Below are 19,660 nucleotides of genomic sequence, written 5' to 3' on the forward strand. Positions count from 1 at the left end.
AGTATTCCTTGGCACTTATTTACCTCAGGACAAATGCCATCTGTGCAGTATTAGGACATCAGCAACCTGACAGATGAATTCATTCAGAATTGTTGTGTGTGCAAAAACTGAAGCCATGGCCAGGTGACAATCTGACAGCGATGTAAGCAGCATCATGATTTGAAGACTCTGCTTCTTTGCTATGGACTTGAAAGTGCCAGAGCAAGGAGAGGCCTTCTCCTTGTGAAGACTTGTTTCTTGTCTCCTTTGCTCGTCAAACTGTACAGTAAATCCACTCGTATGTCTTCAACCGAACCACTGTCGTAATTCATAGTGAGCATGTTTTTACTAGTGTTGGTAGGCTACTTACTGTGTTCTTCTCTACTCTTACCTGCTGTAACTCCTTACTGTGGTGCTATCTATCTATCTGTCTATGTGTATCTATCTATCTATCTGCCTGTCTGTGAATACATTAAGAATTAATACATGTCAATACCTAACTAGTATGACATTTTATTGTCATAATTTCTCCTGCTAGGTTATTGTCTAATATGTAGGCAACTTCACAATTACCTACTACCACTACTTCCTGCTAACCAGATGCTGACTTTGTGAAGTCCTGAACTATTTTTTTTTTTTTACCACTTTTAATTTAGCATGATGAGAGACGAGAGCTGAATCAAATAAAGGAAAGGAACAGATTGCAAACACAGGTTGACTTCATGTTGTTAACATCCCATGTTTACATAATAAACATGGGCCCTAAAATTCTCCCCACATTTCAGTGGTTGTGGTATGGTCATGGCTCCGTTTACATCCACCGCTTAGACATAATAGAGCCAGGGGTGGGATCGGCATCGGACGCAAAGATCCGGCATCAGTCAAGCTCCATTGCTAAGACTACTATGCACTCAGGTTTTCCCCTCGGCCAGGCGTAATTTAAAATGGTTACAACGCTGATGAAGGCTTGACGCCGAAATGTGTACGTTGTGCTGTCTGCTCTGCAGCGTACCATGCCAATTCATTTAGTCAAATAAAAGTGCCTTAAAGGACAGTTCCGTGAGTGCAAAAAACTATTACAGTCTGTTTATTTTTCCACAACCATCACCACTCACGTGTTCTCTTCCAGAACACGTGCACATGTCTCTGCTGTTCCACATATTGGATGGATGGGTGTTGGGTCAGCACATCACATGGAAGGCGAGGTGGGGTGGTGAGTGGTGGGGGTTGGGGGTCACACATATCCCACTCGAGGGGGGAAAAAAAGAAAACACAGTTTAGAAGCCGGGGTATAGATCAAGGCTTCGCCCCCCAATCAGGAATAATTTTCCATGGGAGCTTTTATGCTAATCCACCACTGTGTACATATTTAACATGTCGCCTGCCTATATGAGATAGATGATCTTCAAAGACGGGGAAGCATGGCACAGACGGTGCATAATATATAGCCCCCCTCCGCCTCCCCCCTCCCCCTGCATGGACACGTTCAAACGTATACGCACCACTCCCCAAAGTCTAGTGCTGGGTCGTCTTGCGAACGCTGCTCAGAGTGACTCACACAGCTGGAGACTAAAAATAGAATAAGTCTTCTCTTCTTGGCTTGCAGTGTCTCCCTCTCTCTTTTTATCTGTAGCTACCCCCCCCCCCCCCTCTCTCTCGTCGTCATTCACACTCACTCTCTCTTGCTTACGTATCTCCCCCTTCACACACACACGTCCCAACCCCCACCCATCCTACTCACCCCATTCCCTCTCTCTTGCCTCTGCATTTATTTATTTTTTCAGAGCAAACAACCCAAACTGGGTAAATTACAGCATGAATCATCAATGTTTGTCTGTGGGGGTGGGGGGGATAGAGAGAGAGAGAGAGAGAGAGAGAGAGAGAGAGAGAGAGAGAGAGAGAGAGAGAGAGAGAGAGAGAGAGAGAGAGAGAGAGAGAGAGAGAGAGAGAGAGAGAGAGAGAGAGAGAGAGAGAGAGAGAGAGAGAGAGAGAGAGAGAGAGAGAGAGAGAGAGAGAGAGAGAGAGAGAGAGAGAGAGAGAGATATGCGGCACGGCTGGGAACTGATGAACTGGGGATATAGGCCATAGCAGGATAATGATATCAAAGCTTAAATCAGACAAAGAGAAATGATATGGCTTCCACCCACATCCATGATTCACACACACACACACACACACACACACACACACACACACACACACACACACACACACAATAAAATTTGCTTGAGCACATTTTATTTGTTGTTTTCCTGCTGTCGTATGGCATGTCTCTGATGCTTTCAATTGAAATGTCCCTGTCGAGTCAAGCCCAGTGCCCAATTCCCTCAGCAAGAAAAAGACGAAACTAAACAAACAATCCTCCATTAAGAAACCTAAACTCAGTATGGAATAAAGAATATTCAAACAGTGTGGCAGACTTGTCGCATGCTTAGTTTGGCAAATGATGCTTGGCAGGGAGCATCACAAGTCCCATCCAACAAAGCCATGATTAGCGCTTGTACAGCTTGTAAAGGCAATACACGGATTAAGTTGACTTAAGATATTTAAACCTTGTTGGATGTACCCGTTTGCTTCCCTTCTTCATAAGATAACATGCTTTTTTATGAACTAGGGCAGTGGTTCCCAAACTGGTGGTCGGGACCCCCAGGGGGTCCCCATATTACGTTGAGGAGTCCCCAGATTTGGTCTATGTGCAATGTTGTTTTCTCACTCAACAGTAAACAAACCAACATACAGTATAAGTGTATACAGGGTATCTGCACATTTCTAAAAAGTTACATTTAATGAATTTTAAGACCTTTTTAATACCAAATTGTCAAATATTACATAATAAAAAGGCAAACATTGTGAAAATAGGCGATCTACAAGCTCACAACGCCTCAAGGACAAATGGACAGGCGAGTCATGCGGGAAGAATAGGCTAGTGTGCAGAGGCACCCATGCAAAATTGTAAATCCGAAGTGGCTTCAGTTTTTTGTTGTTTCCTGTCACAACGTCAGCCATGTTGACCTTTTGAAACACAGTCGGCACCTGGCTCGCTCAACTGTAAACAAACTGTACAAGTGAGAGAATTCATCTTGCAGGGTTAACAGGTTGAGGGGGCTTATGTTTCAATGTACTATTAATAAACACATACATCTCCAAGGACATCCAGGCAGGAGCAAAATGTAAAATGTCAAGCTTACATAAATTCACTGTGTTGTGTGCCACTGCATTCAGTGTAGTATAATGAAATAATGTATTTAATAGTTCAACACAATTCCAGGTTTGTGTGGTTATTTCACACTCAAAGTCATTGCCAATTCCCCCAATCTTGGTATAGTCCCTGTCACTGTCAACCTCTAATGTTGAAGGGTGTAGACCAGTGTTTCTCAACCTTTTTTGGGCCTTTCAGGCCCTGTGCCTGGCATCCTTGTCACACAGTGCTGTGAGAGAGACCTGATGATGTGACAGGGCCTGACATCCCTGTGACAGGGCTGCTGGTCAGTATCATGGTCATAGTATCATGTCAGTATCATGTCAGTATCATGGTCAGTATCATGGTCAGTATCATGTCAGTATCATTCACCGGTCACACTCTCATCTTGGTGTTTTAACCCTGAAAACATGATCATGGTTGATGTTGTTGATTGATTGTTGTCTCTGATCCTAAAGCTATTGTTTAAAAGGCCTCACTTCAACCTCCGCTCCCAAGCTGTGTGCTATACTGTTCGATCTTGCACTATTAACTCTGCTAGTAGATTTTGTGAAGCCTTCTCCAATTCTACACCCATAGTATCTACAGTGCAGCTAAATTGTTAAATTAATTTAATAGCTTACACTTGTCCACCCTTGACCAATAGTCGTAAACGGCAAAAACCTCCCTTCTAGCCCGGCACTGAACTGAGGCATTTTTGAAATCTTTTATGAACAAGGTGGACAAAATATCACGTTTGAAATATCTCCTGAACCTCATGACCTCTCCATCTCTTCTGTGAACCCGGTTGTACTGCTCCTGTTCCATTATCATTATCAGTTTAAATCCTCTTCCTGCCATCTGGATATTACAGTATGTCTGTCCTGTTTTCTAGGATTACTGACTTCTGCTTGACTCTGGCACACACATGGACTACTGGGATAAATGGTGCATTTCTACATCACCTTACAATGTGTGTAACTATACAACATGTCACATTCACCCATTCTCTCACCGACTGCAGAGGCAACTACAGTATGCAAGGCAACAGACCTGCTCATTGAGAGCAGTTAGGGATTCAGTGTCTTGCTCAAGGACACTTTGACACAAAGCCAGGTGGAATAGGGGTTCAAACCTTCAGATTCCAAGACGGTCACTCCATTGTACTGTACAGAACCATGACAGATGCCTGTTGTGAGACTTACTTGTATTCATTATCAAATTCACAGTTGATAGACTGTAGAGTATCTGCATTAATATGTTAAGGTCATATATTCACCAGTGATCAGGCGCGCAAATCCCGGGGGGGCGGGGGGGTTTCGTCCCCCCCCTAGCTTCAGATTGGACCCCCCTAAGTCATTTAGAATAACACAAATAAACGTTAAAATAATACTTTTTTTGATAATAAATCAGTAAAATCAGGCAAAAATAAGAATTAAATAACATAATCCTAACCTAACCCTAACCCTAAAACCGAAATAAAGTAAACAAAAAACGAAAAGAAACTAACTAAATCAGATGTATATCTTACATATATACCAAGCTGCATGTCATTGGTGATCCAGGTGTCAGTCAACTCTAGTCAACCTAGCAGGTTCTGAGAGAGGGTGGGACTTAAAAAGGGAGGAAGGGAGATAGTCTGAGAGTGAGAGAAACAGGTGAAAACATAGATGTTTTAGTGCTGGTTATAAATTCAATAATCTGGTGAATGTTGTCACAGATTTAAGAGCCAGGGATTGATATCAGTGTGGATATGTCAGCATGTGTGTGTGTTTGGAGCTGGGTTTTCACTATTTCTACCATAACCAGCTGACATTAATATGGTATCTACTAGGTGGGCTGTGCCTGGTCAACTAAAACACCTGGAGAGGAAGAGAGTGAACAAGTTTCTGAGTGAGTATGGACGCTATGTGAGAACTGTAATGACATGGACATTAATAGCTGAAGGATAGGATGTTTAATGATAGTGTTGTGATGATGTGCTTCATGGGTCTATGCCTATCTGCTACCAAAGCTGTTAAAGTAGAGGTGCTCAGGACTTGTCACTGCATACTAGAGGATCCAGGTTCACACAGACAGACAGGTGGGGTACTGGATGCTGCCTCAAAACATACTACAACATGTTCTATAACAGTATGTTTGTGGTGGTGATAATGATGATGATGATGATGATGATGATGATAATAGGTTAAATACTGTACTGTAGGTAAATGAAAGAACTAGAATTCTTCTTATTTTCTATATGAATAAACATTTATATTTATTTAATTTATAAATATACAGCAAATGTTTATTTATATAGAAAATAATTTACTTTATTTGTATAATGTTTGTATAGGCCTGTATTTGCAGTTATTATAATTTCATCATGCATATGTTATGTAATTTAATTCTCAAATTGACACATTTTAAACATTTACATGTGAGATTTCACTTCTACTTCACCTTTGATTGGCTTACCCACCCTCAGAACAAAGTCTTAAGACAGATATCACCTTGCCTCAACTAGTGGATAGTTTACCTTTGTGATAACTACATTAGTGTCAGTATCCTGGTGTCAGTATCCTGGTGTCAGTATCCTGGTGTCAGTATCCTGGTGTCGGTATCCTGGTGTCAGTATCCTGGTGTCAGTATCCTGGTGTCAGTATCCTAGTCAGTATCCTGGAGTCAGTGCCCTGGAGTCAGTATCCTGGTCAGTATCCTGGTGTCAGTATCCTGGTCAGTAACCTGGTACCAGTATCCTGGTATTAGTAGGCTATCCTTGTGTCAGCATCCTGATCAGTATCCTGGTTAGTATCATGGTGTCAGTATCCTGGTCAGTATCCTGGTGTCAGTATCCTGGTGTCAGTATCCTGGTCAGTATCCTGGTGTCAGTATCCTGGTGTCAGTATCCTGGTGTCAGTATCCTGGTCAGTATCCTGGTCAGTATCCTGGTGTCAGTATCCTCGTCAGTATTCTGGTGTCAGTATCCTGGTTAGTATCCTGGATTAGTGTACATTTGTCCTAAATAATGCAAGTAAAACTGTGCCACATCTTACTATGCTTAAGCCAAAATAATCAAAGTTAAATGTTTACTTAACTTCTCCCACTCTTACTCAAAAAATGGTCTTTATCACAGCCAAATCACATTATTGGTGTGCTCGTGACCATTGTCAATAAATCCCAGCGGGATAACTATTTCATTCGCCGGGGCAGTTCCTTGTAGACATTAATCTATTTATTAAATTAAAGGGCAGATCAAATGCGATTTCCTCTTTGTCTTCGTGAATAAATAAGTCTATGGGTATGTGATTAACAAACATTGCCATTCGTCTGCTGGATTGGGTTGAGCCCCTGGGGACAACAAATGCCTGGGTTATAATCTAATTCATAAATAAATAAATAAATACGTCCAAAAATTCCTTTTTACAGTAAGTCATGTTGTCCTGCACTACTAATGCCTGATTTATACATGGTTGTGTGCACCTCATCGTACTGCGAAAATAGTCAAGCTCACAATGCGTCTCCCTGCAACACGTTGTCAGCTTGTAGATTGGCTATTTTCAGGCACACAACTAAGTATATAGATCACCATTAACTGTAAAAGGAGACATAGACAGTGGGGCTCTATAGGAAGTGAGCACTATCCTCTTAAGTACTCTTATGTCCAGCGGGTGTTCACACTGTGACCCCCAACATTCCTCCCCTATTAACATAAATCAATGGTAATTAGGCTCATAGGGAAGTAGACATAGAGTCAAAGTGGTGAGCTCAGTGGCTCAGGAGGTAGAGGAGGCCGCTCGGGAATCGGATGGTTCCCAGTTCGATCCTCGGCTCCCCCTTGGGTTAGTGTTGAAGTGTCCTGGAGCAAGACGCTTAACCCCCTAACTGCTCCCGATGAGTAGTTTGGTACCTTCCTCCACCATCGGTGCGTGAAAGGGTGAATGTGATGCACTTTGGATAAAGAGACTATACGATAATATATAAATGACAATTTACCATTTAACTGTATGGAGTTTAGTTTGAAGAATATAAAATACAGTACAGTATATTATACATTTTTCACACATTCCAACTTTTATGAGACAGCATAGTAGAGAGAGACGGGTTATTTATATTCATTTTTATTTCATTTATCCAGAGCGTCTTCCAAAATAGAGATTCGGAGAAAAAGAGCATGAGTATTTGTCAAAGGTCAAGTCATTCGCAGTCTACGACAACAGAGATGCGATAAAAAAGTAACTTGGGGTACAAGTAGGTGTGTGTGTGTGTGTGTGTGTGTGTGTGTGTGTGTGTGTGTGTGTGTGTGTCAGCGCCAGCTGTCTTGTGGACACTGCTAGTAAGCCACAGACGTAAATACAGTACTGTATGTTTTATACTTTTTTGAAATATTTAACTTTAATTTTACATCATACATCATCGATACATCATAGACGACTGACGAACTCTTATGATCCACATTGGCGCCGCGCCATTTCCATGCAGATCCCGAGATCCACACGATTCGATTTTTACAGGGCTTTCTCTATGGGTATCCAGCATTGTGGGTGGTTGCAGTGCCTGCATACAATGGCTAAGCTACACTAATGGAAAACAGCGCATACTCTGCATGCTGTAGTCCCACACTTGAAAAGCCACTTCCTTTTTCACTTATGACGGCTGCCACAGGCACAGCTGTCAGTCATTTGATTTAGAGCAGAGGCTTCACAGTGCATATTATCCATCCTGAAGACAGTTAGGACTGAGCGTGCGTGCTGAGGAGACGCTGAACTCGCCACAGAATCATGACTGTGCCAGGTAAAAGACTTGGGAGAGTTATGTCTCCTTAAGGGGTCTTGAGGGGAATATTAGCAAACTGCCTTCCCCGATGTTCACTGAACGGTGGCACTTGTGCTCTGTCTTGTTTGTTGGGGCCGCTGTTTGGGGACACGAGCGGACAGATTTCAGATAACGTGCGCGCTTGCCTCGCCTTGTTTTTCTCATCTCGTCTCCATTTACATTCTAGCCATCTATAGTAGCCGACAGCCTTCTCCAGAGTGGCTCACTATGCATATAAGCGGCTCAAATGTGCTTTTCAAAAAAGGAAAAAGGTTAAGTTAGGTTAAATTCCTCCACTGCCTGTACAAGCAGCCAACAGTGAGCAGCAAAGCTATACGACGTTTCAAACATTATATTCCATGTCACAGTTCTTAATCATTATGCATGAAAGTGAAGGATGATGGGGATTATATAACCGCACATATAAAGAAATGTGCCCACTGACTGACAAACACACACACACACACACACACACACACACACACACACACACACACACACACACACACACACACACACACACACACACACACACACACACACACACACAAAAAGACACGCACACAAACACGCACACAATCTATCAGCTAGACAGCATGTACGGCACACTTGAAACCTGTCCATCACCACCCACCCAAGCGCCCCACCTACGCTTGCAGAGAGGCTGTCGTTACCGGCTCTCATTCTCCCCCTCTCTCTCTCTCTTCTCTCTCACACTCTCTCTCACACTCTCTCTCTCTCTCTCTCTCTCTCTCTCTCTCTCTCTCTCTCTCTCTCTCTCTCTCTCTCTCTCTCTCTCTCTATCGCTCTATAGTTGGCTCCCAAGAACAGGGCGCGGGGAGTCATTTGCTAATTGGTTTTTGCAGTGGGAGCACGGCTGCCCGCCTCTTTCTCCTCAATACCCCAGGGTTCCCTCCTCTCTTTAGATGATTCCCCCGTCTCCCTGCTCCTGCCGGCTCAGCCAAGCGTTCAATTGACGCCGGCTGTTATTTTGCCGTGCTGCGCAAAGCCTCATTTATACTGCATTGTATGGCGGTGTCACACGGCGAACACAGCAGACCTACAAGATCACAACGTGCCGCGGACGCGACTCGCTATGAGCTTGTAGGTCTGCTATTTTTGGCGTGTGGCACCGCCATACGACGGAGCATCAATTAGACTTCAGTCTGCGGTTGCTAAAGCCTGACATTATAGACCTCAGACCTCAGATGTGGGGGGGAGGAGAAAAGAAAGGGAAAATAACCAGAAGGTGTCGAAGGGAAGCGGTAAATTGCCTCAGTTTTACCTTATGAATACGAGTAAATTGCTTTCAGCAACTCTCCCCGCCACAAGGATAAATAATAAATGTAAGGCCACTATCGCTTAAAGCCGCAGCGATGGAGGCGAAGGCTTCACATCCGAGAGTCTCTCAAAGGATCCCAGGGAACGTCTTGATCTAGACAACTTGGAATTGACAGAAAAAAAGTTTTGTGCTTAAATTAATTAGTTCAGAAGATTTGGTCGTGGGCGAGACGGTGTGGGGCTGTTGGCCCATGAGGGTAGCAAACTCATATGAAAGGCATAACTCCCTTGTTGTTCTGCCATCCCTTGTGGACCGGTCTTTCAGAAGGACGGCAACATTTTTGCTTTTGTTGTCCTTGTGCAAGGGAAAAGTCTCTTTTTACAATTTACAATTTAGGCATTTAGCAGACGCTCTTAATCCAGAGCGATTTACAGTAAGCAAGGACAACACAAGGTAATTACATCAAATGCATGAAAAAAAAATCTATTTGATAGTAATCTAATATTAAACTAATACACAAGTAAACCAATAATCTAACTAGACGCGTCGCAATTGGCAATTGCAAAGTGTGGTTGCGCCGACGCCGGTCGGGACTCGAGCAATACGCCGGGAGGAATACCGTCGGAGACTGCGCCAATCACATCGTCACGTCACTCCTGAGATCGCCTGCGTTTCATTTTGAGAGGATCGATCCCCCCAAAATAAGGTTTTTGCATCAAACGGTTACATTTTGAGCATTCGTGGCGCCCCCTATGGATCAAAGTGGAAATGCTTTTGGGGATTGGTTTAGTATACCACCCTCAACATGTGATTCAACTTTGGGATCGACCGGACGTTTCGTTCGTGATTTATGGCATTTTTGGTCAAACGGGCCCCTCCCGCTAACTTTGGAAGCCATTTACGGACGGACGGTACGGACTATCAAAATTCCGCTTGGATAGGTTTATCGCATGGGTCCATAGATCACGTGTACCGATTTGTGTGAGATTTGGAAAAAAAATGAAGGAAAAGGAGCAAAAAGTGTGTTTTGAAGAAAATTCAAAATGGCGGAAAATCTATCCTGACGCAAATGGGCGTGGCCTATATGGGAAGATGCGTCGTGACCCAAGGAATCCAGGGGAAAAGAAATTTTGATTTTACGACCTACGGTTCAAGAGTTATAGGCCAAAAGGTAAAGGGGGCTGTTATAGCGCCACCATGTGGCCGACTGGTGTGATTATTTTCTTAATAATTTTTCAAAAAACTATTAACCTCCCCTCCAAGTTTTGTAACTGTAGCCCTTACGGTTTCCGAGAAAAAAATACTTGAATGGGAGTTTTTGCAATTCCCATTAAAGTGGATGGGGAAATTTAATGCACTAATAAATCAATATCAAAAAATCTATCCTGACGCAAATGGGCGTGGCCTATATGGGGAGATGCGTCGTGACCCAAGGAATCCAGGTGAAAAGAAATTTTGATTTTAGGACCTACGGTTCAAGAGTTACGGGCCAAAACGTAAAGGGGGCTGTTATAGCGCCACCATGAGGCCGAATGGTGTGATATTTTTTTAAATAATTTGGGACTTAATTATGAATTTTCCCTCCAAATCTGATAACTCTAGCTCTTAAGGTTTCTGAGAAAAAAATACTTGAATTTGAGTTTTTTCACTTTTACATTAAAGTGGATGGGGAAATTTAATGCACTAATAAATTAATATCAATTAAACTATTCAACCAATCTCTTAGCAAAATACAAGCGCACTGTGGGAGGAGATGCGCGGCAAAGTATTGTTTATCTATAAATAAATAAAGATGGAAAGCTATAGAGTACTATAGTCTGGTTGCCCTGTTGGGCAACCACACTAATAATAAACTAATACATAAGTAAACCAAGAACCTATCATCAGCCTGTACATTGAAACTATACACACAGTCAGGTTAACAATGACTTGGCATCTGTCTACATAACATGGTATCTAAGTTACATTTTAGCCTTTGCATAAGCCTGCAATGGGGAGGCATGCGTTAATCCGACAGACCTTTTCTCCGACTATGTGGCATCCGCGTGCGGTTAGGGTTAGGGTGCGGGTTTGGTTCGGGTTTAGTATTGGAAACGTCGTACTGCACCCCCTGCAATGTCGTCAAGGCTAGGGCAAGTGCTACAGGTTGAGTCTGAAGAGGTGAGTCTAAATAGGGTAGATATTCTGTGAGCTAGAACTGTTGAGAACAGTTTTGTTTTAATTGAAGATAGAAATTGCTTGCAAAATATGTGGATGGGTTATAAAACCTACTATAAATACAATCAGTGGATTTGGATGACAGAGCACGTTAAATGCTTAATGTCATGCCAAGGCCTCCTTTTTTGGGACAGTCAACATTTAATTTGAATTCTCTCAATACTTGGTCTGCAGAAATAAAAATAAAATTGACACGGTAAGAAAGCCATTTCTTTAGGTTGAGTAATAGTATTGTATTGTGTAATAGTGTGTGTGTGTGTGTGTGTGTGTGTGTGTGTGTGTGTGTGTGTGTGTGTGTGTGTGTGTGTGTGTGTGTGTGTGTGTGTGTGTGTGTGTGTGTGTGTGTGTGTGTGTGTGTGTGTGTGTGTGTGTGTGTGTGTGTGTGTGTGTGTGTCCATACAGTATGCAGTACATACAGTACTGTATACTGTATGGAATGGAGGTTTTTACCCAGCATGGACTGCTTTAGTTGCTTTCTACCTGTAAATGCCTGCGGACAAAACAAAAACAAACAAACAAGTAGGGTAGAAGTTTTTAAAAGTAAAGACATTTTCACCCAACTTAATGCTGTTGTATACAGGGTGCATAGTGGATATTTTGAACCTTTGCATGCTGTTTATTCCCCTTGCTCATCCTGTATGAAGACAAAAACAAACCACAGGTGGGCACATCTGCTTGGGGGGGTTAGGAGTTTGTAGAATAAAAACAGTGTTTCGTGTGTGTGTGTGTGTGTGTGTGTGTGTGTGTGTGTGTGTGTGTGTGTGTGTGTGTGTGTGTGTGTGTGTGTGTGTGTGTGTGTGTGTGTGTGTGTGTGTGTGTGTGTGTGTGTGTGTGTGTGTGTGTGTGTGTGTGCGTGCGTGCGTGCGTGCGTGCGTGCGTGCATGCGCAGGGTGTGTGAGACAATGTCTGTTTGTTCCCACATCAGATCATCAGCCATTACTCAAGCCCGATGGCAGCACTTAGGCCTAAGCACTTTAAAGGTAGGATAAGTGATATGTTTTGGTCAAAACAAAAGGTTAAAGCACTATATTGTGATAGCAATCAAATCATTGCTATAGAATGTTTCTTCAGTAACAGCCCCCCCCCCCCCCCCCCCCAATTTACAACCAACCAGCCAGGAGAGAGTACCCATTTATCAGCTTCAATTTTATATTGTTCCTGTTCCATTTTTTTAGCTGGAAAGAGCTGGAGAGACAGGGTGACCCTGACACCTGTTACTGAACAAACACACTATAGCAGTGATTACTATCAGAATATATATAGTTATTTAACACCTATTTTGACAAAGGATATCACTTACCGTATAACCTATATACTTTGCACATTAAATAGTGAAAATAGCTGTTCTATAAGCTCACAACCCATCGCAACACCACATGTTGTTGGCTTGCAGATCAACTACTTTCACAGAATGTTCTATTTTTGCTGAATGTTCGCCTACTATGACCAGTGTTCGCCTATTATGACTCTGGGTTCATGTGGTTAAGAGTCAAACATTGTACCTTATTTGTGCAACGTGTATGTGTTTGTCAACTCTATTGAGGAAGACTGAGTGTATAGCCAGCTGTTCAGTCCTTAAGTTGAGAAAAAAGACTGATCAGCATGACACTTTAGTTGTCAGTCAATCTATCACCTGCTCGATCAGTTTGTCAATAACGCAAAGCTCAGTCAATGGCCAAACTGCCCCCCCCCAGCCAAAAAAACAACATTGACTAACAAAAAACCCAGAAAAAACAAGACACAGCTAATAATGGTGTGGCCTCCCTGTCTAGCTATTGATAATAAGTATGCCGTTTGTGAACAACGCTGTTCATGTCCTAATGTGGTGACGGTCTACTACACCTCATTTTGGCCAAATGGACAGAAGGAGATAAATACTTCAATCTCAACAAATAGTGCTTCCCAAGATCCATTATTGCGTCACCGTCTGTGACCGTCACTTGACTGTCTGGCCCGTTGTTGGGTGACAGACAGCGGTGGAGGTGCGTTTGCCTTGGGGCCATCTCTCTCTCTCTCTCTGTGAAGTGCAGTCAAGGCAGTGCTGCATTTGGTATATATTCACCCTTTAGGTCTGTGTCACATTATTGGGACTTCACAGGCATCCCATGATGCATCACAGAATACAGAATTTGACTCTGAGATGAAGTGGAGAAGAAGTATAAATGATTGAAAAATGGACATAGTCAAGTAAAGTAAAAGTATCTCAAAATTGTACTTAAGCACAGTTTTTGAGTAAATGTCCATATCGTCGCTTTGCACCACGTTTCGAGCTTGCTGATCTGCTACTTTTGCTGTTTTTGATTTTTTTTGTGAACTTTTGTGTGACGCTGTAGTATGATCAAGAAGGGCGTTCATTTATGAAAAAAAACACAAAAAGTTAGAATATGGAGATAGGAGGTTTCTGCCCGATAGCAATGATATCGTAGGCCTACTTCCCACCACTGCCACTCTGCCATCATTCACCGTGAGGTTTGATGTGGTTTCTGTGGAAACTACCACCCACGCAAACCCTCATGAAATGACGTTGATCACGTCTATCCTGATCATGATGAAATTAATTAGTATATATTACACATTGAGTGAAGTGGTGCACAACATGGTGGTGAATATATTCAGACTGACATTTTGCATTTTGCTCCTGCCTGCCTGTCTTTCTCCTGGGAGCTTTATAATCTGAGATCACCAGCATGGCTTAAACGAACCGTGTTGAGCAGTGATTCTCAACCTTCTTAAATTTCAAGGACCTCCGGTTTGATACTCATTAGGGCCAGCGATTCTCAAACTGTGGGCCGGGGCCCACTGGTGGGCCGCGAGGGTATTGCAAGTGGTCCACCAAATACTTGTCAAACACTTGATAGTATAACATTAAAGGGATAGTTCACCCCAAAATGACGACCAGTCACCCCATGGAGACATGAATTCATGGATATTTTTTTGTTTTTGTCGCATTCCTAAGGCAATAATGTGTTGACCAGCGGACCAGTAGGCAGCGGTTCCAGTAGGAGACACAAAGGAGACTCTTTGTGTCTCCTACTGGAACTGCTGCCAGTCTTTTCATTGTGATACAGATAAATCTACTAAATTGGTTCCATCAATCCAAGCCTGAACACAATCAATTGATTGATTATTAAAATGCACGCGGCACACATCGGCTGCCGTGTTAAGTGGTCAGATGGGTGGGCCACGAACGCTTTCAAGATTTTCAATCGGGCCGTGATCCAGAAAAGGTTGGGAACTACTGCATTAGGACACAGACCGCCATTTGATAAGATCTACATTGTACAATTCTCAGAGTTCATTTAAATCTGAGTGTACTGTAAAAGCAATCTGTCACATGCACAGATAGTCGCTGACAGTGTGTTTGATTTGTACAATCTCTGAGTTACAGACCCGAGAGGGTCCATTTGGTTCCTGCCACGGCCGAGTTAACTCAGCGCATATATGACATCAATTATCTGAACAATCAGTACTAATTTCTAGGATGGGCCGTTATACTCTGCGGTGAGCATAGTCAGAGCTCATTTAGTAAGCACATCAGATACAGGCATGAACATTATACACGTGGGCTAATTGCCTGTCTTCTACAGCACTGCTGGCAGCCAGTGTTGCCATGTCTGCTTATTATAAGCGATTTTGGGCTTGTTCGTAAAGTTTCTTGCTTTCTTCCTGAATGATATTTTTTTTCAAGGAGCCCCGAGATTATCATGTATTTGTCCGCAGAACCTCATCGGAAAATATGTTGTGCCAGGGACCCCCATACAAGATTTGTGTTGTTAAAATGTTTAAAAAATATAAAAAATATTTCACTCATTTTCCTAATATTTTTTGAAGATAGCAGATCTACAAGCTCACAACGTGTCGCAATGCGACGCGTTGTGAGCTTGCAGATCTGCTCTTTTCAAATAGCTGATGTAAAGTGGTCAAATGTAGCCTAGTCGCTTCTTTTGTGCTTGTCTTCATAGACCTAGTTGCTTATTTCTCTCGAAAAATCTGGCAATACTGGTTGGCACCCTTGCCCGCCACCTTTCACGCGGGTGGTTCCTGGCCAGCGCTAGTCTCTCTTGGCTCAGACACAGCACTGTCTTTGCTCTTTTGGACAGTTCAGTGTTGGACATGTCGAACAGAGCCATAGGGGGGGCGAGGGGGTGGAGGGGCAAGCTCATTTGCTGACTCCACATGACTAGATTTCCTGAAATGCATTCTAATCAGTGTGTTGGAACACAGCATGAAGGGGGCACCTACCATGTCGGCTGCGCGTGACAGATTGCATATTTATAATGGTGGTGAGGTCTTAGGTCCGTCCATTTTTACGAGCAGGGTTGACAGTTTGTTGTTGTTTGATCGGCCGTGTATTATCCAAGGGCTGCGTGTGGCCCTGCGGTCGATGAAGATGTCAAAAGGTTTGCATTGGAAAGGTGCGTATTCACTAAATAATTTACCCATCTGCTATATAAATGTTGCATCACTCTCACTTGATCTCACGGTTCACACACATCCTGTGGCAGTGGTGTTGTGGTTATGCTGCTCATGGGAGTTATACTGGCCCAAGGTTATTATGTTTGTTTTGAATTTTTCATTACTTTTCATTTTTACTTTCTGTTTACCATTTCAGTTTAGTTTTCATTGGTTTTTAAAGTGGATTTGCCATTTTAGTCTATATATTTATTTATTTATTCATTTTGGAAAGGCTTAGTTTTAGGTTAGTTGCGAACGCAGCGGAAGGAGGCGCGCCGAAACCGTGCTCGGGTTGTGTGTCTGTGTGCACTGCCTGTGTGCAGCCGCGCCCTCATGTGACTCACGCTCTCATTGGCTGTTGACAGATCTCAGAGTGCAGTACAGTGTGGCTGAAATCCGCCTGCCCCTGGGTGACTAATTACACTCCTCTGAGAGAAATATAGCAGCTACAGTCAAAAATAACACATCTAAAAGCATCTACACAAGTTCATCTATTGAGATATCTAAGAATTCCATGTCATTTGTGCATATTTCAGGCCGGATGGCAAGTTGAAAACGACAGTTTGAGCTAATTTAACTGTACCACCCACTTCTCTACAATTGCTCATTCCTTTCTATTCTTCTTATTGTTATTTTCAAGCTGCGTTCGCTTCCCGCGTTCGCGCGTCTTACTTGTTTTAGTAGACCAGCTCAGTGGAAAAAACGACTGAGCTAGTGTTAGTTTTTGTTTCTTCTTTATATTTTCTAATCCTATGCCCATGTATGCCCCTTGGCCAGTTCACACTCGTAAAAGAGACTCTAGTGACTAGTCTTAGTGTGGTTTTTACTGGTTCAATAAAGGTTAAGTAAATACAAATCTAATTCAGTGGTAATAATGACCAAAACAGACTTGGGTCATCAATGTACAATATCAACAATACAAATAGTTTTCCTTCTACTGCAGAGATCACAGTCAATATGTCAAAGTGACAGTGACACTAACAAAGAATCCTGTTTTATTTAACTCGCCAGCATTCAAAAGATTATATCATTTAGTACAGGATTCATGAAAAATTGTGTTCTTAGGACTCTGTACCCATGCTCTAAAAAGCCTTGAGCAAGCAGAGGCAGCAAACTACTTGTGTAATAATCTCTCCGTCTCCCATGTTGTGATAGAAATAACGTATAAAAGCATCCAGGAAGATGTTCATTAGTATGAGTGACTTCACTTTCCATTAGTACCCTTCCTCTCCATCCAAGGGAGAAGCATTGAATAGCGTGAAAAATTAACATATCGGTATTCTTAAGCCAGGCTTTGCCTCAAACAACTTCAGTTGAGTAACAGTTTGTTGAATGGTAATAATTATTCTGCCTGCTCGCACACAGGCACAGGCACGCATACACCCACACACCCGCACGCACAAACGTATGCACGTACGCACGCACGTTTGTATTACTATACTTGTGAGGAACAGCATTACAATAGCCGAAATATCAGATCTACAAGCTTAAAATGCATTATTTTTCAGTGTGTGACACTGGCGCACAACTAAGTATCAGGCATAACATTAGCCTAACCCCTAAACCTAACGTTTAAATGTCTAATCCTAACTCTAACCCCAACCTGAAAACTTTCCTAATTATAAGCATAACTCCCCAAATCTTTGTTTAACCATAAAACAACCATGTATCTTGTGAGGCTCAGGAAAATGGTTTGAAAAATGTCCATTTCTCTAATTCTACTATACTTATGGGGACCTTTGGCCCTCAAAAGTATAGTAATACAAGTACACACACACACACACACACACACACACACACACACACTCACACTCTCCTAGCCGCTTGCAAACGCAGAGGCACACAGACATGCACACAAAATGTGCACAAAGGCTGCCGCATTCAGACAGCCGCTCTCTTCCAGGCAATTTGACTCAGACACAAGCTGCATTAACTAGTAATCCCTGTCTTCACTTTACTCTTGTCCCACAGGAGGCACTTTCTTCTCTGTCCCAAGCATCCCCTTTACATCACTGTGTTGACAACAAACGTCACCCATACCGCCGCTGTGGAGACATACTGTACGCGCTATTAGTCTATTTTAAGCCCCGAAAGTGACAAAAGCTAACCACCTGACTCGACTTCTCCACAGAAAAACCCATCCAGTGGTTTTGATAAAATGCCCGTTTTCCTTATAATATACTCTGCAATAGATCATATTTTCACAATACCCATTACAAACATGCTGATATCACCTCAGGCAAACTTTGTTGCAATGCCAGGTTTACTTTGCACCGACAATGGAACTCGTCCTTATCCAAACTCGGGCGGAGCTGCACGATAAGCCTGCCCTTGGTCGATGCCATGCAGGTGATGATTTGTTTCTCACATAGCCTTATTTATTCACAAAGACAAGCAGATAATAGCGTTTGATCAGTCCCGCTGGGATTTCATGACAGCATGGGATTGAAGCTGCCTCGTTTATGCATCCCTTCCTGGAACAGTCGAAGGTCACTGGTTGTTTTCCAGTGTGTTTTGGTTCCATATTGTACTATGCACATATAGAACTTGCACAATGTAAATCGTTTTTATCACATATCCAATGTAAGTAAGTAGCCTTGGGAATCAATGGTCCCTGAGCCATGTGGCCCCATAGGTCAGGAGCCTATCTCCTGTTTCTGTAGCGGGAGGCAGCTTGATGTACACCCCCTGGACATGAAGCTATTTCATAGGGACTTGCCCTTAATCCACCCCTTGATGCTGAGTGTCAAGTAGAGGTATTGGGTACAATTTTTTGTCTTTGGAATGACTCAGCCGGGTATTAAACCCCAAGCTCCCAGTCTCGGGGCAGACAGTCACAAGGCCACTGAGCTGGTTGCTAAATTATCCCCCTTTCATGTTCTATACACACCCCATTGCTGCTAAAATATTTTACCATTACTTTTATTAACGACATGAACCCAGGCGTCCCTGCTCTGGGGGTGAAAATTCTGTGAAAATAGCCGATCTACAAGCTCACAACGCGTCACAGCACGACGCGTTGTGAGCTTGTCAATAGGCTATTTTCAGTGAGGGTATTTATTTGTAGTACGAAGTACAAAGGGTTTAAGTAAACCCCACTGCTGCTAAATGGTTTTACCTATACTTGCCTTTTCTTAAACATGTGCTATTTAATTTTTTTACTTCCAATAGTATGTTGTTGTTATATATTGTTACTGTTAGTTGCACAGTCTGTGGAGCATGCCACACCAACATTTCACATTGAATCTCCTGCTTAACCACCTGACAGCCTAGCGTCCCTATTCTGGGGATGTCATAATAGGCGAACATTCTGCGGAAAATAGCTGATCTATGAGCTCACAACACATCCCAATGTTGTGAGCTTGTAGATAGGCTTTTTCCCTTTAATAAGGGAAAAAGGGAGGGGGGGCAAAAATGTACCCCTCGGGGGTCAACAAAGTAAAGGGTTTTAAATGGTTATACTCCAGTGTCTCTAATGAGCCGAGAGTTCCGTGTGAAGCGACCGTGTTTCCTGGCCAAGTGTCATCCATGTATGTTTGGCATGGTGAGTTCCATATGTAGCGAGGTCGCCGGCGGTGGAACTTCAGCTGTGCTAATTGGTCACCATGTCATATGACGCCTATAGTGAGGATACAGCTTTAGCTTCTTGGAGATTGGCCAACGCAGCCAGTTTAGAGCATTGGTTCTCAAAGTGGGGTCCGGGGACCACCAGAGGTCCTTGGCGGGGTATACTAGGGGGTCCCTAGTTAAAT

At 42.9% G+C, this 19,660-nt stretch overlaps 1 pseudogene across 1 annotated transcript in view; it reads right to left on the bottom strand.

The window, feature by feature from the left end:
* The window catches only part of LOC311040619 (oxysterol-binding protein-related protein 9-like), a 57,269-nt pseudogene that overhangs the window by 8,741 nt on the left and 28,868 nt on the right, over positions 1 to 19,660 (bottom strand). Inside the window, exon 4 of the transcript in view lies at positions 1,095 to 1,227. The product of the transcript in view is annotated as an oxysterol-binding protein-related protein 9-like (transcript). The remainder of the gene's footprint in view (positions 1 to 1,094; positions 1,228 to 19,660) is intronic.

Source organism: Gymnoscopelus microlampas (assembly GCF_963454915.1).
Source record: "Gymnoscopelus microlampas genome assembly, chromosome: 24".
NCBI lineage: Eukaryota > Metazoa > Chordata > Actinopteri > Myctophiformes > Myctophidae > Gymnoscopelus > Gymnoscopelus microlampas.